This window comes from Ailuropoda melanoleuca, chromosome 7 (genome assembly GCF_002007445.2).
Source record: "Ailuropoda melanoleuca isolate Jingjing chromosome 7, ASM200744v2, whole genome shotgun sequence".
NCBI classification, from domain to species: Eukaryota; Metazoa; Chordata; class Mammalia; order Carnivora; family Ursidae; genus Ailuropoda; species Ailuropoda melanoleuca.
Genome location: NC_048224.1, coordinates 77833138 through 77861132, shown reverse-complemented (window position 1 = coordinate 77861132; position 27995 = coordinate 77833138). Strand labels below are relative to the sequence as shown.

Genomic DNA, 27995 nt, shown 5'->3' with positions numbered 1-27995 from the left:
ACACTAATAATTAATATGCATATTTTAAACTAACAAATTAACCAAATTCATGCTAATTGATTTGTGAAACATAAAAAATCCTAAATAACTATAAATAATATCACATTAGCCTTCAGTATGATCATTATTTTTCTTCTATGTATTGTCTGTAAACTTGATTATGTTTTTTTCTATGGACCCATATCCTAGGGTGGGAGAGGTTGTTGGGGCAGAGGTGGAAACTCTAATGGGTTGTGAATGGGAGAGAGTATGTTACATATATCTCAACATTTATAGAAGCTACATACTGGCAGGGATTTCCTACATCACCATTCCCCTAGCCTTTAACAATTGCTGCCATATGTTGCTACTAATTTTTACATGTGAATATCCTTGGTCCACTGATAGATGTAATATATGTATAGATGCTATGCTGTGTATGCTAATAGAGATATAGAAAGAGCTTAATTTGGTAATTAAAACTGGGTTTGAGGGAACCTGGGTGGTTCAATCGTTTTAAGTGTCTGCCTTCTGCTCAGGTCATGATTCCAGGGTCCCAAGATCAAGTCCACCTGAGGGTCCTTGCTCAGCAGGGAGTCTGCTTCACCCTCTTCCTCTGCCCCTCCCCCCACTCATGCATGCTCTCTCTCTCTCTTTCTCCCTCTTGCAAATAAATAAAATCTTAAAAAAAAAACACAACTGGGTTTGAATCTGACTCTTATTTACTAGGTATATAAATGTAGATCATTTAAATAGCATAAGAATTAAAATGAGAACTTTTACTGAACATGCAGAATAAATGAGATACTGTATGTGAAAACACAGCAAAGCCCAGTACACAGAATGTTCCCATAAATATTATTTTATTTTTCTTTGAAGATTGGGCATTTTACTTCTTTTGATTACTTACTGTCTCTCCTTATGATAAGCTTCTAAGGAACTCCAAATAAGTATTTTTTGCAGCTGAGTATTATGATACGTCTAATTAAGATAGTAAAATAAATTTAAAACATCACCATGGAATATATTTTAATAATAAGAAAGAAATAGTGGAAAGTCTACATTTTGTAGACTTGTTTGTTTTGTCGACACTCAGCTATTACATATTAGGGGTCAGATACACTTTAAAACTCTGATATATTATACTTTTTCTTAAAANACATATTAGGGGTCAGATACACTTTAAAACTCTGATATATTGTACTTTTTCTTAAACTGTACTTCAACCCAGGGAATTTACATAGGGCCTGGAAATACAGTGTTTAGAAAATCTGCTTCTCCATTTACTCTTTAAAATGAAATTACACATAATAAACATTTGTTAAAGTGGAGCTTTAAATGAAAAAGCAGAGAGATTAAGTCATTTAATTTCAAAACATGCTCTCATGTTGCCTTACAAACAGTTTCTACTCTAGTTCCTCCCCGATCGAAACNATGAAAAAGCAGAGAGATTAAGTCATTTAATTTCAAAACATGCTCTCATGTTGCCTTACAAACAGTTTCTACCTCTAGTTCCTCCCCGNAGTTCCTCCCCGATCGAAACTAGTCTTGCTAGGTTAAAACTAAGGCCCTTTTCTGTTATGCTCATTTTCATGTTGAAAAAATCTCTAACGACTTCCCATTGCCTAGGGGCAAACTTCTCTGCTTAGCACTCAGCTTCCCGCACATTTATACCCCCAATTCGTCTCTGGCCATATTTACAAGTCTTCTACTATGAAATGGACACCGTGCAGTGTGTGCTCCGGACAGCAGCCAAGTGACCTCTTCTTTTTCCCTCATTCAGAAATTTTCTGTCTCAATGATATTTGTAATGGAGCTCTCCCCAGTTGGAGTTTTATCTCTTTTTTCCTTTCAGAATCAATGTGTTACGTTAAGATTACAAGTTCCATTTCTTCCCTGAAGTCTTTCTTGATTCCTTTGAGATGAGATTCCCACTTTGGTCGTAGTTCCGTAGAATTGATGTATCTATCTTGTAGACATTACATCCTGCCATGTATTCTAGGTTTAGTAGTTTTATCTCACCAGCTCCCTCCACTGGGTATTCACCACGGATGACTGAGGTGAAGAAGTCATCTTTGTATCTCTTTTGCTACACTGTACAGCACCTTGCTCATAGTTGTAATCCAATAATTGATTTAAAGATATAATAAATATTTTTGAAGTGTCCACTACATGATAAAAGAGAAAGTCGATGTCAGGACACAGAGATTAATAAGGTTTGTGCTGCTCTGACTGGATCTCCTTCACCCTCCATTGCTGCAGTGATGGCTGCCAGGACTCACAGCTACTCTCTCCTCTTGAGAATTGCCCTGGGTTCAACAGGAGGGCCTAGCCTAACAGGCAATAAGAGACTGGTCCAGATGCCAGTGGCTAAAAATAAGTCCAATTTTGTGGGATGATCCATGCTCCAGAGTCCACTGTGGGTTCAGCCTGCAGGACGACTCCCGACACAGATGACACCCTTACTTAGCTCTTTTTCCTGTCCTATCCTACTTCCTTCACATCCTTTCTTCTGAGAGTGTTTCCTTAATAATCCATGCATATCTGCATTCCTTCTCAGGCTCTCTGATGATCCAAACTGAAACGAAGTTGCACTAGTGTCATTCCCAATAGCCAAGAAACGCAACAACCTGTGTCCATCAATGGATGAATGGATAAAGAAGATGTAGAGAAGATATATACAATGGAATATTATTGAGCCATGAGGAAAAAGGAAATTCTGCTGTTTGCAAGAACTCAGATGAACCCTGAGGGCATTATGCTAAGTGAGGTAAGTCCACAAGAGAAATATAGACATTATATGATATCACTCATATATGGAATCTATAAAAGACAAACTCAGAGTAGAGTTACGGTTACTAGAAGTTGAGGGATGAGGGAAATTAGCCGAAACATACAGACTTTCAGTTCTAAGATTAACTAGTTCTGGTATCTAATATATGACATGGTGATTATAGCTAATGATACTGTATCATGGTCTTAAAATTGCTAAGAAAGTAGATCTTAAATGTTCTCACCACAAAAAAGAAACAATTATGTGGCGGAATGAAGGTATTACTAATACTATACTGGTAATCATTTTGCAATATATAAATGTATTAAGTGAACACATTGTACACCTTAAACTTACACAATGTTTATTCTAATTATATGCCCATAAAGTTGTAATAGTTTTTTTTCCAGAAAAATACTGCACCTTCCTTTAGCAGACCTAGTCTAGTAAAAGACACACAGCTGTACAGAATTATTCATCTCTCCAAATGATGAGCTCCCATGAGCTGGTTTATGTGGTTCACCAGAATAGAGCAACCACCTGTCTGTGTATCTGGGGGTGTCACAGAAAGCTTCACTGAATAGTGACTTTAAGAATATCCTTGAAGGCGGTCTAAGAGTATGCCAGGTAAAGCAATGGGAAAGGAAGTAAACATACCTGAATAGAGAACACCTGGTTTCCAATATGTGTTGACTCCTCTTTATTTTTTGGTCTGCTATGGAGAAACTTCTCTCTAGCTAACAGTCTCTTTTGCTACAATAATCAATTTTCTCCCAGAAACTGGATTTTTGAAAACTCAGGTCAAGAAATTATCAATTTCCTCTTGCTACTGTTTACCCAAGGCCCATCTCCCACCATTCAGTGTGGCAGAAACAGGATGTTTAGGACTTGGAAGCATTGACCATTGTATCTTCAGGGCCAAGTGCTCTTCCTGGTATGTAAATAGTTGATCAATAAGTGAATGATAGACAGTGAAGCTGGAATTATAGGTCAGAGCCAGATTGAGGGACCACATGTTTGAGGCCAGAGGGGATGATCTGATCCTGCAAGCACCCTGAAGCTTTTAGGCAATTTTGTCTTTCTGTGCATGGTGGGCTGCAGAGAGGGAAATCTTGTCCTGAAGAGAATAATAATAATTATCTACTTTTTCTTGAGTATTTATGTCAGAAACTATACAAAGTGCTTTATATAGATAATGCTATTTAATCTTTAAAGCAGCACCATGACATAAGTACCAACAACATTCCTCCTCATTTTATAGGAAACCATTTGAAGGATGTAGAACAGGGATACATTTGATACATTCTGATTCATGATCATCTTTCTGTCTCCAGCATGGTGAAAGCACGAACACCTGCAAAGAGGCCTTTCAACAGATCAGGGCAGAGAGAATGTTGGCTTGGACCACCAGTAGAGCAGTAAGGAATAACTAAATTCTGAATAGACAGTATTTTGAAGTTAGAGCTAACAGATTTACTGATGCTTTGGATAGCAGGTGTGAGGATGAGAAAGGAATAGTATTGCAGGTTTATTTATTTTTTTCCTGAGCAACGAGGTGAATAGTACTGCCATTTACTGAGCCAGAAATGACTAAATGAGAAGCAGATTTTCTGGGAGTGGAGATTGAAAGTTCTATTTTTAACATGTGAATTTTGAGATGCCTTTTAGATTCAAATGGAGATGTTGAATAGGCAGTTGGGTCTGACATTCAGAAGAGAGGGAAGGCGGGAGATATACATCTGAGAGTTAACATAAGGTGGGTATTTAAAGATATGGCTCTAGATGGGACCACTTAGGGAGTGAATGTTGAGAAGCAAGAATAAAGTAATGAAATCTGGGTTCTGTGACATTCCCACAATGAAATGTCAGGAAGAGAAGACACCAGAAATTGACACGGGGAGGAATATAGCAGGTGAGTGTGTGGAGTCCTAGAAGCATTTTGAAAAGGAAAAAGAGATGAATTATTTTAACAAAATTAAGTAAGATACATGTACATATAATCTTATACATTCCCTCTTTCTTCAGGGGACTATTCCAGAGATAGGTAATTTTTCAACAAATCAATATTGAGCAAGATATCTTTAATAGAATAGGCCCAGAACTTTATCTGGCTCTCTCTCTAAATTGACACAAATTTTGTGTTGTAACCTAGTGTCTGGAGAGCAGAGCGCACTCTGAAAAATCCTAAGCAGCACGCAAGAAGTTAATTTTGTCAAAAAGGAATGATGCGAGTTTAAGATGGCTTTTGGCCAAGTACCCAAATTCTCTCCCCAGGAATACACTTCTATGTGTGAGGTTACTCAGAACAACATTCTCAAAGAATAAGAAGGAGCAAAACAATGCTTCATATAAACACTCAACTTTACTGACAAAACCTTATGCAGAACTCTACGAATTTGGCTAAATAAAGTAGATTTGTTTGTCGTAGGCTACAGGCAATCCAGAATCAGGAAGGCAAGCACATACCTGAGTCTTGAGGAACACAACCCAAGGCAAGGCAAAGTTATTTTAAACAATTCCAGCTGATGAGGAGGCCTACACTTGCTCAGCTGCATGGAAGCAGATTCGTCCAGAGATGGAGAGTTTTCCTGGTCTTCCCTCAAGAAGAATGAGATTATAAAACGTTGCTTATTTTTTCTGATTCCATGAAGAAAGCCCACCCACTTGGAGACAGAACAGGAAAAAAACAACCAAAAAAAGATATGCCTGAGCTTTTCTTCCCCTTTTCCCCTTGTTACTCTGGACCCAGAGTTCATTCTTTTTCCCGACTGGACACTGAATATCTCTTCTCCCTACACAACATAGGTAAGCTGTGGAGAATGGAGGGGGGTACATATTAGAACCATCATATATACATTTCATTCACCCACATCTAATATTTCCTCCAGGACCTAATGTGTGAGTATGATACCACTCCGAGTCTACAACATTGTAAGTGTTAGTAAATTTCCCGGGGTACGCTCTGCTAGGTGAATAGCAAGCCAGCTGCTTTGGGACACTTACCTCCCCACCTTTCTGAGTGTGTATACTATTAGCTTTAACTTCCCTGTTTCCCGAAGTAAGGACTGAGCGAAGGGGATTTGAGGACACTCATCCATTTTCCCTCTTTCTTTGTTTTCTCCTCCAACTATGCCACTTGGGCTTTCTAATTCTCTGCTCTATTTATGAAAGACACTTGCTTCCTAGCCTCTTTCTTCCCTACTCTATAGACTTCTCATCTCCAGAATGATCCATTTTCTCCTTACTGTAAATCTCAAGATTTGCCTTATAATAGTAAGTCTGCAAGATAGAAAAACAATTTCATTAATGGAAAAATGTATATAACAACCTTGTGATTTTTTAAAAATATGGTTTTGTTGTCTACTTTTTTTAAAAGGGAAATTTTTTTTTTTAAAGATTTTATTTATTTATTCGACAGAGATAGAGACAGCCAGCGAGAGAGGGAACACAAGCAGGGGGAGTGGGAGAGGAAGAAGCAGGCTCATAGCAGAGGAGCCTGATGTGGGGCTCGATCCCATAATGCCGGGATCACGCCCTGAGCCGAAGGCAGACGCTCAACCGCTGTGCCACCCAGGCGCCCCAAAAGGGAAAATTTTAAAGGGGGGGAAACCCCACCTGTCGGGGCCTCAACTTTCTCATCTATAAAATGAAAGAATTAGAATAGATGATTTCTAGGTTACTTTTTTTAATTCAAATTTTATAAATCAATTTCATCATCTGAGTGAAACAAAGTTAATTTAGTCTAGTGAATATACTAAAAAGCATAAAATTAGACCTAGTATTTTAGGCAAAAACAAATGTTATTGAAGTATTCTTTGTTAAGTCATAAATATTTGTAAGCATCTGTGAGAAATTAACAAGTTTTCTTCACGAGTTAAAGATAGATCGATGAAGCACTTTATATAAATTTTAATAGCAACTTTGGGGGAACAAAAACCTGTCAAATTGTATCTTGGAGTCTCACAGAATCTACTCATCTCACTATAAAAATTTCCAATCTAATGTGGTTGCCTAGCTGAAAGCAGAAAATCAATATCTTAATTTTTCTACAGTTTTATGGTTCTTTTTCCATCTTTACATCTATGGTACTATTCACAGTGCTGGGATCCTGGACTTCATAAATCAACTGAATTTCAGTGAAAAATCATCAAAGACTGCGTTATTTTTTTTTCCAATAGTTAAGCTACCTACAGTTTTCCCAATAGTTAAGCTACCTACAGTTTCAAAGCACAAAAAAATTGACATAACAGCAAAGTAACCAGAAACAAATAATGAAATAAATGACTAAAACTGAACAAACCTAATCTTAAAAGTAGGCTGCACACCATTGAACTAATGTTTTACACACATACCCCATGTAACATGCCAAGGGTGATTTACAGTTCTTTTTTNTTTTTTTTTTTTTTTTTTTTTTTTTTTTTTGGTGAGAGAGAAAGAGAGTGCACTCGAGCCTGAGTGGGGGGAGGGGCAAAGAAAGAGAGAGAGAGAGAGAATCTTAAGCAGGCTCTACACTCAGCATGGAGCCTAATGCGGGGCTTGATCCCACGACCTTAAACTCATGACCTGAGCCTACATCAAGAGTCGGACGCTCAGGAATATTACTCAGCCATCAGGAAGAACAATTACCCAACATTTGCAGCAACATGGACGGGTCTGGAGGAGATTATGCTAAGTGAAATAATTCAAGCAGAGAAAGACAATTATCATATGGTTTCACTCATTTGTGGAACATAAGGAATAGCAGGGAGATCGGTAGGAGAAGGAAAGGAAGAATGAAGGGGGGGGTAAACAGAAGGGGGAATGAACCACCAGAGACTATGGACTCTGGGAAACAAACAAGGGTTTCGGGGGCAGTTGGAGGATTGGGATAGGCCAGTGATTGGTATTAAGGAGGGCACGTATTGCATGGAGCACTGGGTGTTATACGTAAACAATGAATCATGGAACACTACCTCAAAAACTAATGATGTACTGTACGGTGACTAACATAACATAATAAAAAAATAAAAAAAAAAAAGAGTCGGACGCTTGGTCGACTGAGCCACCCCGGTGCCCCTGGAGTACATTTTAAAAAGCTTTTTTCTTTTTTACCCAACATCAAAAAAGCACCTGCAATTCTAAATAATGCTTTAATTGTAGCATTAAATCAGTTTGGTTTTGCTGCTTAACCAGTCATTTCAAAACGTGGTTTAAAACAACAATCACTTATGTGTCTCAAAATTCTGCAGATTGATCTTTTGGGCTAGGCAGTACTTTTGCTAATATTGCTTGGGTTCGTGCTATATCTGTAGTCAACTGCCAGATGGTCTAGGGGAGCGAAACTGGGCTGGTTAGTGTCTATGCTACACGATCTCTCATCTTCTACGAGGTTAGCTCATCCTGGTTCGGATGGCGTTGAAAAGGTTCTGCAAGTTGTGAGGGAGAAATCTTGGAGAAATTTTCAGTTACAGGATCAAAACAGACAACTTCATTTGGCTACGTTATGTTGGTCTAAGCAAGTCACAAAGCCAGTTGATAAAAAGTGAAGACATAAACTTCAACTCTTAATGGGATTTGCTCCCAAGTATTTGTGGTTGCTTTTGCAAACTGTCACAAATATCAACTTCAGAAACTGTCCTGGGAAATTTGCTGTTACCTGAACTTCATACTCAGTACCAGTGTTTTTCAACATACATGTTCTGAAGATTACCATGCAACACCTAAGAGGCACTGTAGATAGAAAGAAAACAACATCTATTGTTTATCATCTTGTGCCAAACACTGAATGAATTCTATCATAAATTAACTGATTTTGCAATTAAAATACTATTATCCCCATTTACAGAGGAAAGAAGCCAGGGAATATTGAGAAATTTGACAAAATCTGCACACCTTCTAAGTGGCAGTACCAGAATTTGAACTCGAGCAAATGCCATTCCAAGCCTATTTATTGCAAATCAAAGTTTTTAACTGCTCCATTATACTTAGTCATTTATACCAGATAGGTGCAGTTTTGTCTAGAGAGGGACTAGCTTTTTTCAGGCCCCAAAATATCCACTCCAAGTGTCTATAATGGTACCTGAAATCATTCCTTCAGTGACTGCCTCCTTTGACCTGAAAAGTCTGTCTGAATTTTTAGGGTGCCCTTTTCATAAAGGCATAGTTTTAACTATAATCAGCTAAATTTAGGTGAATTGACCCCTGCCTGAGAGCAAATACTTTTTTTAAATGAAGCACATTAGGAAAGATGCCACAAAACAGGAGGGTCCAGGGATAAGTAAAGAGAGAGCTTTCCAAAAGAAAGGCAGAGAACATAAAAAAACCCTCTTTGCTTACTTTATAATTTGCCATCGAACTCGTGTAGTATTATTGACTGTGGCACCTCTTAGCTGTACCCTGATCTTCAAAGCAACTCTAGATTTCTGTTGAGTAAGACCAGGGATTAGGTTGTATTTAAAGGATCCTAAATCACCTTGAAGTATTTACTCTGAATCTGGGCAGTCTCCTGTTCCATTTGATTTCAAATGGGAAGGTGAGGGAGCAGAGGGCAGCTTCTAAGAACATTGCTTTATTTTAAATATAAATTGTCTTTTCCCATTTGGACGCATTCTCTAAAAATACTAAGAGCAGTCTGACCCCCTGATCCTAAATCTACCGCGTAGCTAATACAGATCAGAGTCAACTCCATCCTCAGCTAAGCAGAAACATAAGAAGAGTTTTGGAGAATCAAAAAACACTGTGAAAAAAAATTTTTTTAAAAACCCGTCTGTGATCTGAAATATAGTACGGAGTCCAATATCCTTCTATGGCCAGTATGACCGACCCCATGTGCTCTCTGCTCTCCAGGCATAACACCTGTTCTCTAAATATGACTTCAAGTTATTGAATACTTCACCATATCAAACACATGAAAAATTCTTAGAAATTAAGGTAGAAAAATAAAGAAAAAACTAAAAAGAGGTCATTTGCTTTCCCCCTTTCTCGCTGACAGAATCCTATTAATTTCGTTGGCTCTTATCACAAATCAACACTCCCACGAAGCCTTCATAGTTCTTCACAAAGATAGGATTAACTACTCCTTTGTGGTCTATACCTATAACACAGTGTTTATGACTCCATAATAGGATGTTCCTCAATGTATTATAACTATTTGGATATGTACCACTGTTTGTAAACCTACTTGTGCACGTACTCCATGTTTATGACTCTATTATAATGATTTGTATATGTATGAGTCTTCTCCACTAGACTGTGATTTGCTGAGCTGCAAGAAACAGGCAGCATAGTGTTATTCATTCTGGTATCTTTGGCCAAATACAGGCACAGTAAACACCAGCACAGAGGATTCTTTGACTGAATTTACAATTCATTTTTAATACAATTTTTAATACTATTTATTTATTGAAAAAAAATCAATGTCCAAATTTTCAACAGAATAAAATTTGATATTCAGACATTTAAAATATCCAAAGTCATTCTAGAGGCAGAGGTGTGGTTCTAGAAGTCTCAGTTACCATTCTGGAAACAATATGACCCTATGTAGACACTTAGCCCAAAATAAACACTATGCTATAGCAAGACCAGCTTTCTCTGTGTCCCTAAATATAACATGTCTGAACACATGTTTTAATAAGCCCAGCTGGAATAGTCTCACCATTTCAATTACATAGAACTTATTATTGAAAGAGCACATTTTGATTCTTTATCACAGTTGTTCAGTTATGATAATTTCTTCCCATAGATGACAAATTTCTGTAAGTCTTTGCTAATAACTTGTATTTCAACATTAACTCCTTTAGACTAAACGTGACCCAAAAAAGTAATTACTTAAATAGCACATGGAGTGGGAACGAAAGTGGTATTTGGCATTTGTTTAAATTACAATTTTTCTTCTTAGTAGATGTGTGCATAACAATAAGCAAGTTACTTAATCTAAAATACAATTTCATTATCTGTAAAATAATAATAATAATACCTACCTTGAAGAGTTGCAGGAAAATAAGATAATATATGTAACAAGACTGCAGTTAGTAGGTACTTAATACATACTAAATTACTAAATATTACTATTATCACGCATTTGGTATACTCAAACCCTTCTTTGATCTTCAAGGGCATAAAAATTACATGTATGTTTTTTGAAAGGAAAAACATAGTAAATTCAAGACTCAGAGGAAAACATTTCTTCTAAAAGAAATTCTCAGCAAAATAAAAATTTAGAAAAAATTGCAGCTTTTTGAAATAAAAATTAAAATCAATAAGGAGAGAATTAGTAGATATAAGAAGGCAACTGGAAAGTTAGGATAGTAAGGATACTACAAATTCAGTAGCAGAAATGAAATTAATATTGTAGGAAGTAAAAGTAGAAATGGGATCAATGATAATCAAATTACTTAATTAAAAATTCAGTACAAAATAAGATCTGATTCCAGGTTAAAAAAAAAGAAAAGAAAATATAATCTTAAGACAGATACAAGAAGTTTATGAGAATACAAATTTTATTAATTGATATTTTTGAAAATCTTAAAGTGGAAAGAAATTTTAAATCCTTCGATGACAGTTTTTTTTCTTTTACTTAGAAAGGAAGATTCCAAAATTGAGAGAGAAGAATAAACCAATGTGAACAGCAAAGACAAACCTTTTAGGAAATGACTTTGGCCAGGGTTTTGTAAATGAGCTTATGAGATAGGTAGGAAAATAATTTTCAAACAGAAATATGGAGCCAATTTCCAAAAAAAAAGAAACTTGATAAACATTTGTAAAAATAGTAAAATTTAGTATTTAATTTATTTTTTTAAAGTTTTTCTTTTCAAATTAACACTTATTAAAAATGACAATGCTTAGTCTTGGTGGGAAGGGTACAACAGCCATTCCAGTACACAGTTGGTAGGAGACAAAATTAACATAATAGTTTCAGCGAAGTACTTGGATCTTCATGAGAAGATCCTATAAAGTAGCTTCCCCTTAACTAAGGGATTTTTTTCCAGTCTTATAAGGAAAAAATTGTGCAAATATATCATATGAAGATAATTATCACAAGATAGTTGACAGCAATGGAAAATTGGGAACAAATGGTTAACAAAGAAAGATTAGCTTATTCAATTGTCGTAATGATAAAAATGAGCAAACACTATTAAGTGTTTACTATATGGCCCCTTTCAAAGTTTTATACATGCATTATTACATTTAATCCTCATGATATAACCATTCACTCTGTTACAATTTTATCTTCTCTGTCATTTAACAGATACAGTGTTACAAAAACTTAGCCCAGGACACATAGTCAGTGGAGAGTAATGAGAGAATTCCGGCATTTTGACACCAGAACTTATGTCCTTTCCATTTTATACATTGTCTTTCCACATCCACGTTCCCTGTATTGGAATATTACGCAGGCTTTAAGCCTTTAGATTGTATTTATTTATTGATATGAAAATGTGATTATAAAATACTCTGTGTATATCTCTATATGTAAACTTGTGTTGTATTAGTATATTTGGGCTTCCATAACAAAAATACCACAGTCTGGGTAACTTATAAACAACAAAACTTTATTTCTCACAGCTCTGGAGGCTGGGAAGTCCATCATCAAGGTGACTGAGGCGCTGATTCTGTTTCTGGTGAGGGCCTGCTTCCTGGTTCATAGACACCTGTATTCTTGCTGTGTTCTCACGTGGTAGAAGGGGTAAGGAACTCTCTGAGGTTTCTTTTATAAGGGCACTAATCCCATTCATGAAGGCTCTGCTCTTACGACCTAATCACCTCTGAGAAAGTTCCCACCTCCTAATACTATCACATGGGGTAACAACATGAATTTGGGGGAGGGGACGAAATTCAGTCTATAACATGTGCCTCTTTGTGTATCTATATTCACACATACAGATATACACATATTTGTATCTCAAAAGAGATGGAGAAACTATAATCCAAAATATTAGCAAGAATGTCTCTGTATGGTGAGATTAGTGATGATTTCAAATTTTTTTCTTTTTGAGTATTTTAATTACTGATTTTTGTGTAATGAGCACTTATTCTTATGTAATAAAGTCATTGAAATAGTTATGTTAAAATAAAAAAATTGAAATATATTAAAAAACTTTATTGAATGATATCAAAATATTAACAGTGGTAGAAATCTGGTAAATTCATTTTATGTTTATCCTTTAGCTCAATATTTTTATATAGTATGGTGTAATGAAAAATGTGTTTAAAAGTAGCACACACTACTCAAAATATAGTATTTATTCAGCATCATTAAATATATATACATAGCCACGGTGAAACTCTATTTACAAGCTATGCATAATTTCCTCTTCTTCATATGTGTTTCAAAACATTCTAAGAATGACTCAGGGCGCCTGGGTGGCTCATCTGGTTGAGCATCTGACTCTTGCTTTCAGCTCAAGTCATGATCTCAGAGTCCTGAGAACGAGTCCTGCATCAGGCTCTGCGGTGAATGTGGAACCTGCTTAAGATTCTCGCTCTCCCTCTCCCTCTGCCCCTCCCACTCCTACTCTCTCGCTCTCTCTCAAAAAAAAAAGCAACTTAAAAATAATTCTAAGAATGATTACATTGTATTATAAAAATAAATATTCAAACAATGAATTGATATTGATCTGAGTATTATCACTCTTGTATCAGTTCCATCTTGTTTATCCTAAGATATGATAAGTGATAATATAAACTTTTTGGAGGATTAGTTATAACATTCAAGTAGTTTTATTTAAACTCCCCACCAACCCCTACATCATCTCTATAGCTGTGTCAGTAAGTGTTCTGGGTTTAACTATTATGTTTCAACTTTCCAACAGCCAGGTCCATTCCTTTCTATACCTAAATCTCACCATTTGCTAAAAATCACAAAATTCATCTTTCAATGAACAATTTCATAGTACAAATCTTTGGAGACTTCTGGCATCGCTCTTCTAAAATGCAAGTCTTCAAAGAACACTGGAACGATGATCTCATTAATTTCTCCCAGAGTCCTGAGAGGTAGATGACAAGTTTGACCTGTGAGATGGATTAGTGAGCATTTTCATTAAGTCCCTGGCGGACACTGAGGGAGGTGGCCAGGACTTCACCAGATGGAATTAAAAATTAAAAGACACTTTAGAGAAATAACTAGATGCCACAGAATGGAATTTTAGAGAGACTACTTCTGTGCAGTAATGAGAATAAGTGTGTACTGCAAAAAGGAAACAAAGAACAAAATGAGACTTAGAAATTATAAGTAAAAGACAAAAAAGGAAAACACATACCTACTTTATATATTTTTTTTAATTAGAAAGATGTCAGATTTTCCTACAGCAAAAATTTAGCTTCCGCAGTATATTTAGAGATTGCCATATTCTCCCTGAAGTGCATTTTCTCATTTGTCTCCAACCTGAGAGACCAGGAAAAGTTCAAACACAGACAAAGAAAAGTTTCTCATATAAGAGAAAGATTGAAAATGCAGGATATTTTAGAGGAGATTAAAACACTTTGTGCAGATTTTGAATGGCAGCGGAAGGTCAATATTTGTCACAAATTTAAGTGTGAGGAAAGGTTATAAAAAATGGAGACTTTATGATTTTATCTTCTACAAAGGTCAAATAAATGTACATAACTTTAAAGGGCAGCCACAGTTATTTAAGACAGAAGTGAGAGTTTTTAAATATTGCTAAGTGAATGATGCTGGAAAGGCTCAGAGACCTGGGGAAGGGGCTTTTTGTATTGTTTTAAATTGTGGTAAAATATACATGACATAAAATCTACCATTTTAACCATTTTTAAGTGTACAGATATGTGGCATTGATTATATTCACAATGTTGTATGATCACCACTATTTCTAAACCTCTCATTACCCCAAATGGAAATTCTGTGCTCATTAAGCAATATTTCCCACTCTCCCTCTCCTAAATCCCTGGTAACTTCTTTAAACTTTTTTTTTTAAAGATTTTATTTATTTATTTATTTGACAGAGGGAGAGACAGCCAGTGAGAGAGGAAACACAAGCAGGGGGAGTGGGAGAGGGAGAAGCAGGCTCCCAGAGGAGCAGAGAGCCCAATGCAGGGCTCGATCCCAGGACTGTGGGATCACGCCCTGGGCCGAAGGCAGATGCTTAATGACTGAGCCACCGAGGTGCCCTCAAATCCCTGGTAACTTCTGTCTCTATGGTTCTGCCTATTCTAGGTATCATGCAGAAGCAGAGTCATACAGTATTCGTACTTTTTTGTCTGGCTTATGTCACTTAACACAGTATCTTCAGGGCTCTTCCATGTGATAACATGTATCAGAATTTCACTCCTTTTTAATGGCAAAATAATATGCCCTTATCTGTACATATTATGTTTAGTTTATCAATTCATCTGATGAATTTGGAGTATTTCCATCTTTTGGGTACTATGAATGATGCTGCAATGAACATTGGCATGCAAGTGTATGTTTGAGACCCTGTTTTCAATTCCTTTAGGTCCATACCCAGCAGTGGAATTGCTGGGTCATACAACAACACTATTTATCTTTTTGAAGAACTGCCAAACTGTTTTTCCTAGTGGTTGCCCCATTTTATTTTCCCTTCACCCCCAGCAATGATGCAGGCTTCAATTTCAGGAAATTCTCACGTTTGGTATTTTCCAGATTTGTGCTAATAGCTAATAGAGATAATCCATCTCTACATTAGAGATACCCCCTAATGTGGAGGTAGAGATAGGGACAGGTCAGATTCGAATGCCCTGAACTCTGCTGGTCTCACCTAGGTTCAGCAGTTTTTCTCGAATAAATTATCCCGAGATTCTTGCAAGTCATTGGTTAATTTTCAGTGTTCCAAGGACTTGATTTTGACAATTTTTTGGCAGTAGTTTTGTTACTTTTATGTAAGGACTTATTTGCAGAGGTCCCCAATCTGCCTTTTCTGAAAGTAAATAATGTGGTTTTGACAGCTGGTCAAGGCCTGTTAAAACTCAGTAAACTCTTAAACACATGTTCCCATAGCTTGGAGAAGAACCACATGAACTTTGTTTTAGTAAGAAAGTGCAGTTGCAGGATTAGTTTTGTTTCTCTTTACCAGTTTAGCATAGTTTTTCCAGTTTAGCATATTTTCAAGTATTATAACAACTGGTTCTTTTATAGTAACTAAAGAAAAGCAATGTTTTGATATTTCCCATGAAGTCCACTCGAGTTCCAGCGAAGCCTGCATCATTGCTGGGGGTATAAAATGGGGCAACCACTGGGAAAAGCAGTTTGGCAGTTCTTCAAAAAGATAAATAGCTCCTTGAATATGTGAAAGACGGCAGGTAGTGGTTGAGAACGTGACTCCAAAGTTTTAGTGTTTAGATTCAAATCCTGGCTGGTTCACATACTAGTAGTGTGATCCCAGCCCAAGTACTTAACTTCTCTGTACCTGAGTTTTTTCATATGTAAAATTCTGATAGTAATTATATTCACTTCATGGTGTTTTCAGAAGGATTAAATGAGTGAATATTTCCAGTGTGCCTAGAACATTGCCTGGCACAGATAAAAACTGCATCAGTATCTTTTACCTAAAACTTAAAATGAAATAATGCTCTGCAGGATCCATAACTACATCCATGGATCTCCGTATCGTTCTTCAGAATCGGGCAAAAATCTCTGGTCTGCTTCTCATTCTTTTTTTTTTTATAATAATTTTTATTATGCTATGTTAGTCAGCTTCTCATTCTTTTAATGCCAACGACAGTGAAGATGTGACCTCACCTTTTCCCAGCTATTCCACCTCATTAAGTGGCTTAAAGCAAATGAAGCATACAGATGAGGAGAATCACTTCTCTCTTCACTGTGAGACTTTTTTTTAAAGATTTTATTTGTTTGTTTGTTTGTTTATTATTTTATTTATTTGACGGAGAGAGCGAGAGTACAAGCAGGTGGAGCTGCATAGGGAGAGAGAGAAACAGGCTCCCCAGTGAGCAGGGAGCCTGATGCGGGGCTCGATGCGGGGATCGATGCGGGGCTCCATCCTAGGACCCAGGGATCATGACCTGAGCCGGAGGAAGACACTTAACCGACTGAGCCCCCCAGGAGCCCCCCTTTAGTGTGAAACATGAAGAAGAGGCTGCAATCCCTGTGTGGTTTGCCATGATCCTGGAGTCTGGGTGTCTCCTTCTGTGCTTGGGGTAAAATTAAAAAAAAAAAAAATAGCAAGCAAACTTTACATAAACAGGGATCTTAGTGTATTTTTCACTGCTAAGCTAGCACCTAGAATAGTACATGAAATATATTTCAAATGAATGAATGAATTAATGATCCATTAAATCAGTTAGCTGAAATAATTCCATTTGCTAGTTCAGTAGTTAGAGACCTTGTATTGTCTGATTTGAACCAAATTTGACTTACCAGATCAACGGAGAAATGAAGAATTATACAGTCAAGTTTATAATAAGCAACAGAAAAGCCAAAAGTTACTGTAGACAGGATAAAAATCAGGTATTCACACTTTTGATCACAAAATTGCAAAGCTTCAATTTTAACAAAGTGTAATTCCTATGGACTCTTCCTTATAGTCAAACTTAAAGCACAGAAAATTTAGTGAAGGGAAAAAACATCTTCGAATAACTTCTACTATGTTTATTTCCTTCCCTTTTAATTATAAGAATTTTGCAGATGTTAAGACAGATGGGTCTTATGCTTTTAAAAAATGTATCTTAGGAAAGTATATAATTGGTTTGTATGCATATTTTCCTCTCAATTAGTCTTTTCAGTTACAGAGCAAAAGCTGGGGGTACATTTTTAGTTTTACTGTGTCATATATGCTTAATTTCAAAAGGCTTTATTTTCTTATTATAGACAACTGCCTGATTTTCTCTATTTTATTTAAAAAATAGATAAATTTGTCAAAAATATATTGGTATATATTAGTATAGAATAGAATTTTTCTTGGGCAAGTTTATATTACCTAGAATTATTTTAAGGATAAAATAAGTCTTAAACTATTTTAAACACACTAAAAGCTTTGCAAATATAATCTATTCTGTAATAACACCAAAAGTTGCATTTCTAATAAGAAGTTTTTGAGATACATTTAAGTAATAGTAGTGATTAATTTCTTGGTGCTTGGTGTGAATTTTTAAAGGAAAATTTAAAATAGGATTAGTAAAAATTCCCAAACAACTTATTATTTTGTGACCAACATCTGTGGGACTTAAGGAATCCTTGACACTGTTGTTACTTTATTATACATTACAGTATTTTCTAAATATCTTCATATTTGTCCTTTTTATTTCTTTTCATTTCTTTCTCTCTCTCTCTCTCTCTCTCTTTTTTTCCATTTAGAATTGAAGGTAAACAATGAGTACCAGTTTTGTGGGTGACAATACAATGACTATTGCTTTGGTTACTCTTTTTTTATGGAGACTGGAGAGAAATCTACATTTAAAACTATAATTAAATGAAGAAGGAAAGATAAAGTTGATTTACATCAGATCTGCATCAGCTTATAGCATTAGAAAAAAAATATGTCATAGTGCCTTGTGTCTTCCGTTATGATGAGACTTTTTTCCCTTGTGACCTGTACTTTTAAAATTTTAATTAAGAGAAACTTCCCTAACCTACGGTATGCAAATTGTCTCGCATAATTTTCTTTTCCTAAAAGTAAATAAAGTTTTGCTTTTCAACCTAAAAGATTTATATATTAGAATGAATTTTTGTTAATAAGGTAATGCAAGAGATCTATTTTTATATCATAACGAACTGAATGTACACCTGTCACATAAAACATTCAAATATATTTTGGGGAAAAGTCTCTTTTTTTAAATCGAAATTCAATTAGCGAGCGTGTAGTAAGTACATCGTTAGTTTCAGAGGTAGTGTTCAATGATTTATCAGTTGCTTATAATACCCAGTGCTCATCACATCACATGCCTTACTTAAATGCCCACTTGTGTTTAGTTATTTTTTTTTCTTGTTTCCATAACAATCTAGGGTAAAGATTTATTATTAGATCCCTAACACGTTTGTTACTATTGTAAATGTTATCTTTTAAAAATTCGATTTTCTCATTGATTGTTGTTGGTGTGAAAGAACATCATCGATTTCTGTATAAAGGCTTTATTGTCTGGCAACTTCATGTCTAGCAAACCTGTATCCTAAAATCTGTTCTAAGTTCTAAGGATTTTTTCCCAAGCCTCTTGGATTTTTTGTAGAAAGTCACACTATCTCAAAATAAGGACAGTTTACTCCCCAACATTTTAAACTTTTTATTCCTTCTTTTTTCACTTACCTTAGCCGGGATTTGCAGAACAAGTTTAAATTGAAGACTGTCATAGTGATTACATTTAATTTTTTTGTAGGTTTTCCATAAATATCAGGCAAGGAGTTTCTTTCATATTACTAATTTGTTCAGTCATATCTTAAACCATAAATGAGTGACGATTATTAGCAAATGACTTATATGTATCTGTTTACAAGATTATATATTTTTATTCTCTGCTAGTCTTATGCTCAATTATGATAATTGATGACATTGGGGAATATAAATGAGGTTCAGTGGGGTTGAGTCCAGAGCCAACGACCAAGAAAGAATTCTTGAGGCATCTTTGGTGCAAAATGGTGGCTTATTAAAGCACAGGGACAGGACCCTTGGGCAGAAAGAGCTGCTGCCCTGAGGTTGTGAGGAATGGCCCATTATATACCCTCAAGTTGGGAGGGGGGTAGGGATAGCCTAAGTCTCTAAGGAATTTTGGAAGCAAGGTTTCCAGGACATTGAGGGGGCTAGCTACTGTTGGGAAAAGGTCATTTATTACTGTCTACTAAAACCTTAGTCATGAGACCCTTCAGATGTATATCGGTGGGCCATATGCTTGGGGGATGATTGCCAATACGTATCTTGGGGGGTTAGAGATAAAGGAAGTTTCCAAAGGAATTTTTTTCTTTTTTTTTTAAGATTTTATTTCTTTATTTTGACAGAGATAGAGACAGCCAGCGAGAGAGGGAACACAAGCAGGGGGAGTGGAAGAGGAAGAAGCAGGCTCACAGCAGAGGAGCCTGATGTGGGGCTTGATCCCATAATGCCAGGATCACGCCCTGAGCTGAAGGCAGACGCTCAACCGCTGTGCCACCCAGGCGCCCCCCAAAGGAATTTTTATACGTTAAAGTAGACTTACAGGATCTTGGGGGAGGGGAGGGGGTCAGTCTAGGACTGCCTTTTGCCCTTAGCAAAGTGTTAACATCTAGGAAGCTGAGTTCCTAGAGGAATGTCGCCATGCCTGTTTTCAAGGATTTGTCAATGGGCTGTAGGTAGTAAGGACTGTTTCTTTGTCCTTTAGGGCAGCCAGGAGTGCCTGAGGAGTGTCACATACATCCCATGGTGGGGGGGTTGCAGGGTGTCAGCTTCTGCTTTGTCCTCAGCTTGCCTTCTATTCCCTCTTCAATAATTATGTAATTAAAATGTTTAAAAATTTTTAATGACTATAGCCAAGTGAGAAAATTGGCAAATCCTCTTTCTCCAAAATAGGCATAAATTATCATTTCAGAAGCCTGAAGATTGACCAAAAGTATACACCAATCTCAAAAGCATTTATTCTTGAAAAATGGCTGACATTCAGGAAAGAGCAGTGAGACTCTGTGTTGTTCTATCCTGAGGCTGATCTCATTCCCCCAGCTTGGTCTACACGGAATACGTGCCAGAATGAGACAGGCCATCACACACATTAGTTTCACTGCCAAGCTGAAGGAAGGTCACTTATTTTGGCGTATTAGTAATGAGAGACCAGAAACACAGTTGACTGAGATGACAATTCCAGATATAGGTGAGCAGAGAAGGCCAACATCATGTTTACCCTGCAGTGTGGTCAGGGCTAGGAGTTCCTGGCAGGGTTTGCATGTATGTGCACATAATACCTCATACACTGAAAATCAGGAGACTTGACCACGGTTTGGATTTTTAATGTGTTCCTCTCCCAACATACAGGTCTATCAACAGAAGAAGGGAGTATTACCGGCTTGAATTGGTTGAGAATAACGTCTGTCCAGTCATTAGATTACAACAGAGGCACAGGGATGCTAACAATACTGGCCCCTAAGAATCAAGAAACAGAAAAGACTGTCTGTTTTAGAGATTTATTTTATTTTATTTTTTAAGTAATCTATACACCCAACATGGGGCTCAAACTTACAACCCTGAGATCAAGAGTCGCACGCTCTAACATCTGGTTAGTAACTATGGCACTACTGCAGACTTTGGACGTATAAACAGATGTAATATATACGACAATAATGGCATAATAATAGCATGTACTGGAGCAAAGTTTGCATATTTTGGTGGAATTATGATCACTTAAAATGCATTTGTAATCTTTGGAGCAATCACTGAGAACTTAAAACTCTATCGTTAAAAAGTGAGCATCACTTTTTTTTTTTTAAAGATCTTATTTATTTATTTGACAGAGAGACAGCCAGCGAGAGAGGGAGCACAAGCAGGGGGAGTGGGAGAGGAAGAAGCAGGCTCCTCGCGGAGGAGCCTGATGTGGGACTCGATCTCGGAACGCAGGGATCACGCCCTGAGCCGAAGGCAGACATTTAAGGGCTGCGCTACCCAGGCGCCCCAAGTGAGCATCACTTTTTAACACAATCAAAAATATCACTGCAAAATGAAACCGCTAAGGAGGAACTAAGGAACAAAAAGAGGAATTAGTGCCTCCCTAAACACATTCCACCCCCCCCCAAAACACCCAAAACCCCACATTCCCATACTGTGCCAGCCAACCAAAGTCATCTTCAGGTCTCACCCAGTTTAGTAAAAGCTGACATTGGGATCCTAACTGCATCACTTTCTAGCTCTGTCTCCTTAGGCAAACTACTTACTTTCCAATGTTCCATTTGTTAAATAGGAATCATAGTATTTACTTTCTGGAGCCAATGAGATGATTACATATAATTAACATTTAAAAAGAATGTAAAGTGTTAACACTGCCCCACATTTCAGAGATTCTTATTAAATAGAAGCATCAATGATAATGTTAATTGTGATGATGAATGTTAATGCTGCTTCTGCGGCTGCCTCTGGTTGTTTTGTTGCTATTGTCTTGTTATTTTAGACTCAAATTCCTGAGTTCCTATTCCTGAAGGCATCACCTCAACATAAAGAAAGGAAGTAGATTCAGTCTGTTCTCTTTGATTCTGTGCCGGTATGAATAAGATTCGTGGTTCTTCACACCCTCTGAATATCTCTCACTTCCCCACAGCAGTTTAGAGTATGAAAAATTAATATTTTGCATGCTGGGGGTTGCTTTGGGGAGGTGCTCTGTAGCTAAATATGTGCATATGTAAATATATGTATTGTAAACTGACCCTGCCGATCCCCACTGTGTGTGACCCTAGACAGTATTACAATTCTTCTCTTCTGTGAGTATCTGAAAGCATTATCAGCAATTCTGGAAGAAGTGCTAGTGCATTAAGGCCTTCATGCTCATGATCATTTTTATATTCATAAACAGTCCAAGTAATGGGTGGAATTTTATAACATATTCCGGTAGCCTGAACTTACTTGTGCTTACTAAATAACTAGTAAAGAAATGTAATTGAGGGCTTGATGAACACCCGTCTGAAATAAGCAATAACAAATGCATAGACATGCAAGGATTTGTGTTTACAGAACAGATTTACTCATTTAGCTGAATTGCTAACTGGGGGAAACATGCATCTAAACACCATTTAACTAATATCCTTGTTATCTACATTTCCATAAAAAGGCCCAGAATGAAGCTTGTTTATGACAAAACCTTGCAGCTGAATTGTCTGGGCAATGAATGAGAAATGGTATAGGTCACAGAAAGAGATCCTATCACAGTGATGAAACTGAAAACCCTTGATAATTTCTCACTCTGATCCGCAGATGTCAGATAGGTCTTCTGGGTGCTGGATATCTCTCATGGTGGGTGGCTTGTTACAGGAGCATGTCCTCACAGACAACCAAACTACCCCATGGGAAGATTGAAGTGTCTTCTAAGTGCCGCCAACCCTCCTCTGAATATGGCGGGGATTAGCTGGAGGAACATTATCGTTAATTAAGTCGTCCTTTCTTTGATCCTCCGTTTCGTAGAAAATTTCACTCTTTAAAATAATTGTGACATTATCTTTCTCGTAACCCTATGCCATTACCCTTTCAGTGACCAGCAAATTCAACTGTAAGCCATTGCCATAAATTTGTTCTCATTAAGTTTCTTCTTAGAAACATCAGATACATTGTTCCCAAATGCGGCTGATATCCAGGATCTTTTGCGGAGCCTTTGAAAATACCAAAGGCTGGGCACGACTCCAGACATACTGAATCAATCTCAGGAGTCTCCTAGAGAGGTATTTTGATTGTGATCATCAATAGAATTTGTCAAAATGAGCTATAATGAGAAACTTCCCGTGCCCCTGTAATTTTGACTGTTTTGTTTCATTGATACTCGGAAGAAAATTCCATTGCCTAAGATTATTTTGTTTCTTATCTGAGCCCTAACAATATGCCATTTTGGAATAATTTATGGGGAAAAGGGAGAAAAAACAACCCTTAAAAGAATAAATTTGGGCTTCGTACTTGTGGTGAACAGTATTTGAGAAATGTTAACTCTGCAATGATTATTGAAGCCCCAACACCAATATTCTTTGAGACCAGGGTCCAGTTTATGCAAGGGGTCAAATTCCAGTGACTTTCTAAAACAAGGATTCTCAAACTTTTTTCCTGCGGATGGCTACAAATCTGCATAAATGCCTCAGAAACACAGCTGATACTGAGTAAATTATCACAAAGGAGGGCATAGATAGAGCACCTGCTTACCACTTAGATCAGAGTCAATCTATTCTTACAGATTTTATATTTGGGAATTCTATGAAAGAGGTACTTAGAAACAATGTTCTATAGCAACTTAGCCTCCAGAGTCTTTACCAAATGGACACCAACAATTCATTTAATTTCTTAAATTCATTTAATTTCCATAGATACATTTTTTTCGTGATCTTAACCAGTTTCTGACCTAATCTTATTATCTAAGTAGTCTCAAGAAGCTAATAAATTCTAAATTTATGAATAGTGCAGGCCACTTCACCGAGTACCAACCAGATTATCCAACTACTTACTCAAACACTTTCTTGGATTAATAAGTGTCTCACAATTAATATCTTCAACTTTCTCCATCCCATCCAACACAGATCCAAAGAGAGCACCTCTTCCCCACAGAGCAGATTTGTTCTTGCCTTACAGGTGACAAATGTATTTCTCCCGTAGCCAGAATACATAGGTCTGGAAATCAAGAAAGGGAAGAAGGAGCGTTTCCTGTCATTCATCTGTCTAATATTCCATTCACAGAATTGTTGGGTTTTGTTTTTACAACTTTGAGCTCTGTGGTTTGGAGGTCTTCCCTGCCAAGGGAGGAATATTTCTGCCAAGAGAACCAACAATAGCTCTGATGAATTGGAAGAGGAGACTGCCACCTGGCTGTTCTGTTCTCCTCCTGCTGATAGACCAATACATGCCAAGCGAGAGGGTTACTTTCCTGGATGGGGTGAGGAATTCAGATTACTAAAGATAAGGGCTTCTGGGAAACAATGCAGAAGAGAGGTCCCGAGTATTCTCTGGGGCGGAGCCTTTCGTTGCTTCCATGACTCTGACACTCATAAAGGGTAGGGTCACTGCAGAGTCAGACCAGGGAGAAATGAAAGCTTGAGTCACTACATAATAACGAATTTAGGAGAAGCTGAGGCCCTCACAGAGATAAAGAAAACATGGGATAGTGCAGATGGAAGTGGTTGGCCCTGTATCCTCCCCTCTGTTAGGGATCCAAGAAGAGTTGATTTTTCTATTTGGTGTTCTACTTGTTGTTAGGACAGAGGGGTAACTTCCACATTCCCTACATGGGGAACTAGTGGCTTTTAGAAACCCTAAAGCAATCTCTATAAAAACAAAACAATAAGGTATAGCCCACAAGCCTACAAAGGACATAAAATTAAATAGTAAAGAATATCCAATCCAAAAGAGGACAGAATTTTCAAGAAAACCTCTCCTCTAGTAATAGACTAAACAAACTCAAGAGAATCAAGATATGAATTGGTTAAGGCTAAATGCTAACTTTATTATATGAAGCAAGGAAATGTAAAATTTCTCAGTCTAGCTGCTAGCAATTACTAACCTAAAAACCTAAAATCTTTGAAGATTTTAATACTAAGTGCATGCAGAAGAATTATATACAGATCCTAATTAGTGAATATACCAAATTAAGATAAGTCCTTGGACTTATTAGATCAGTTTATTTATTTTGGTTTAAGAGACAGCCACACAATCTTTCCTTGATTTTTATCTCAGTCTGAAATATAATGAAAATATGATATTAAGTTTATCTGAGACTTGGGTTGATTTTCTCATAGAAAGCCTAATTAATTTTAACTTCAAATTTTTCCTATAACAGTTTGGTGGTCAGCTATGTTATTACTTCCATTCAATGTGATTAATGTCACTTTTTAATTACCTTTAATCTTTCCAAATTAATTAGAGATCTTAGAAAAGAATTTTATGTTCCCATGGAAGAGCAACACAGTTTATAATAAATTAATTTATAAAATATGAAAATCACATTGGTAACAAAGCAAAGATATCTGCTTACCTCCAGGGATAATTGATAATTACATTGGATTAATTTCACAATGTGTTCATATATTTAATTATTAATTTTGCTAATTTATTAATGAATTCCCCACAGAGATTGGCAAATATCTTTTCTACCAGTATTATTTCAATATTTTATACACATAAAATAATCAGCATCTATGACAAGCTAGGGAGGATATCTTTATTTTACTATGTCCTATTTTCTGTGGCTCTTGGTTCGGAGCACTTGTTGCTCTGTCCCTAATCCTCAACTTAGTAACTAATCATAATTACTCAAACCAAAATAAATCCTTTGAATGGCACGGGGCTCCAACTGATCTCTGTGATTTTATTGGAGGAATAGCAAGACAGACCAGAGGTTGCAAATTTATAAAGCAAAGAAATAAAATTCTCAGAATAATTTCCCACTTGAGCACTGCAGTGCAAAGACTGAAAGTGACCTGCATTCACTGCCACCTTCCCTTGTTTTTGCTTTTATGTGATTCTCTCTGCTTATGAGCAGGTGGGACCCATGACTTGTTTATAACCAATAGCTTGTGGCAAAGGTGATGGGCTGCATGTGGTTATGTGTACATGAATACAAAGCATAGCGCTCTTTTTGCTCGAGCCTGTGTGTGCGTGTGTGTGTGTGTGCACGCTCACACGCTCGCATACCTTGCTGGGTTTAAAGGAGCAAGTGCCCTGGAAGGAGTTTGGAAACAGATTTTTCCCCATTGGAACCTATGATGATGTCCCAGCCTGGTCGGCACCTCAATTCCAGCCTCTTTAAATCCAAGCTGTGCCTGGACTTCTGACCCTCAGAAACTGAGATAATGAAGATGTGTTGTTCTAAGCCACTGAATTTGTGCAGATTTGTTATGCGGCATGGGAAAGAATACAAGCACAGTCCTACAGAATCCACTTCAAGGGAAAGCATTACGTAGGTACTCGTAGTAGATCAATTCTTGTAATTTTTTGAAAGGTAATAAATCCTCAGGGGAATTTACAGGTGATCGCTCTAGTAACGGAGGCTGAAAGGAGTACTTTTTGCAATAGGTTAAACTTAGAGCAGTCACAACTCTTCTTTAACAAGGGACGCCAAACTTGAATTTTGCTAACGTTAATAATTATCTCTCTAAGTAAATTAAAATTTTAGATTTGGTGCAGTCTATGACTAGTATGTAAGAAATTTGAATGATAACAATTGACATTTTAAAAACCAGAGCTACCTGGGATGATGGCTAGATATTACATTAAGTGTTATTACAACACCCCTATATTTTGCATATAGCTTTAATAGGAATCAGTCTTATTTTCTTTAATAGGAATCAGTCTTATTTTCCCCCAGGATATGAATGCAGCCACCAAGGCTGTATTTAATGTGCTGGATATAAAGATGCACCTTATTTAATCAGGTATACGTGGTCATCTGTTGAGGAGCAAGAGTTGAACTTCAAATGTGAGAACAAACACTATTATGGCCTGTTAGTGGTGGGATCCTTATGAAGTCACACCTTAGAAGTAGTAAAGAATGTCACTTTCCGAGGTGAATTTTGTGTAGTTAGAGGAATGAGATATATCCCCACATTACTGGTACTGCAGATAAAATCTCATGGAGATAAATTTCCTGTCCTTGTTTCCTATCTTCAGATTTTGATTCAATAATAAAGAGTGGTAAAATAAAATTCTGAAATATTACAGGCAATAGAGAACGCACCATGTAGTCCTTAAGCTTATCTCCAGATAACTGTTAACACTCTTCCCTTAGTATTTGCCCACTACTCTGTGGCAATAGGTTTGTTAACTACATGACAAGGAAGTTCAAGTGTAATTAGCGATGCTTTTTGATAGGTTTAAGTAAATACGTCAATATTTATACAACATAAATGCTTAATTTCGGAAAGTCACAAAAATAGCTACCACTTAAAGTTATTCGAAGATTTTGTCTGGAAAAATCTTTCTTAGAATTGAAAACTTAATAAAATCATTTAACGCAGAAATCTTAGTTTCAATCTTGTTTGTTCTGTACTGCGTAAATTAAGCTGAAGACTTTGAGTTTCACTGCTTCTAGGAATTTGAGTAAGGTTTTTATTAGTGACATAATCCATGCATTTCTTAACAGACTTGTAATGAGAATGACCAAAAAGTGGGAAATGAAGGAAAAAAATTATGTTACATGTTGGAGAACATTCTAATAGATATCGGAGAGGTGACTGTGCTTAGCTGAACTTTATTTGGTAAATGCCTCTGTTAACTGATCTCCCTTTGGGGGCGCCTGGGTGGCAGTGTTGTTAAGCGTCTGCCTATGGCTCAGGGCGTGATCCCAGCGTGACAGGATCGAGCCCCACATCAGGCTCCTCTGCTATGAGCTTGCTTCTTCCTCTCCCACTCCCCCTGCTTGTGTTCCCTCTCTTACTGTCTCTATCTCTGTCAAATAAATAAATAAATAATCTTAAAAAAAACCTGATCTCCCTTTGATACATTTGGCGCCTCTGGGCTAATTGGCGCTTTAACAGCCTATGAAACCTCATTTGGTTCTTCCCATTAACATCCAAGTTCAAAATGCTTACCAGGTACTATTCAACCGGGTTACTCATCATTTCTGATTCCTTTCATTCTTTACATTACAGATTTTAGGAAAGTATTTTGGTTGTTTTCAATTTTTGCCAGAAGAGGGAATTTGTAGG

General features: G+C 36.9%; 1 long non-coding RNA gene across 4 annotated transcripts in view; it reads left to right on the top strand.

The window, feature by feature from the left end:
* The window catches only part of LOC117803080, a 101454-nt gene that overhangs the window by 62859 nt on the left and 10600 nt on the right, over positions 1–27995 (top strand). For 2 of the 4 annotated variants that reach the window (XR_004626703.1, XR_004626702.1), the window contains exon 5: positions 2540–2749. This is a non-coding gene — a long non-coding RNA (uncharacterized LOC117803080). Of the gene's footprint in view, positions 1–2539; positions 2750–4420; positions 4509–12295; positions 12674–27995 lie in introns of those variants that run through there. The other 2 variants (XR_004626705.1, XR_004626704.1) reach the window with 2 other exon arrangements.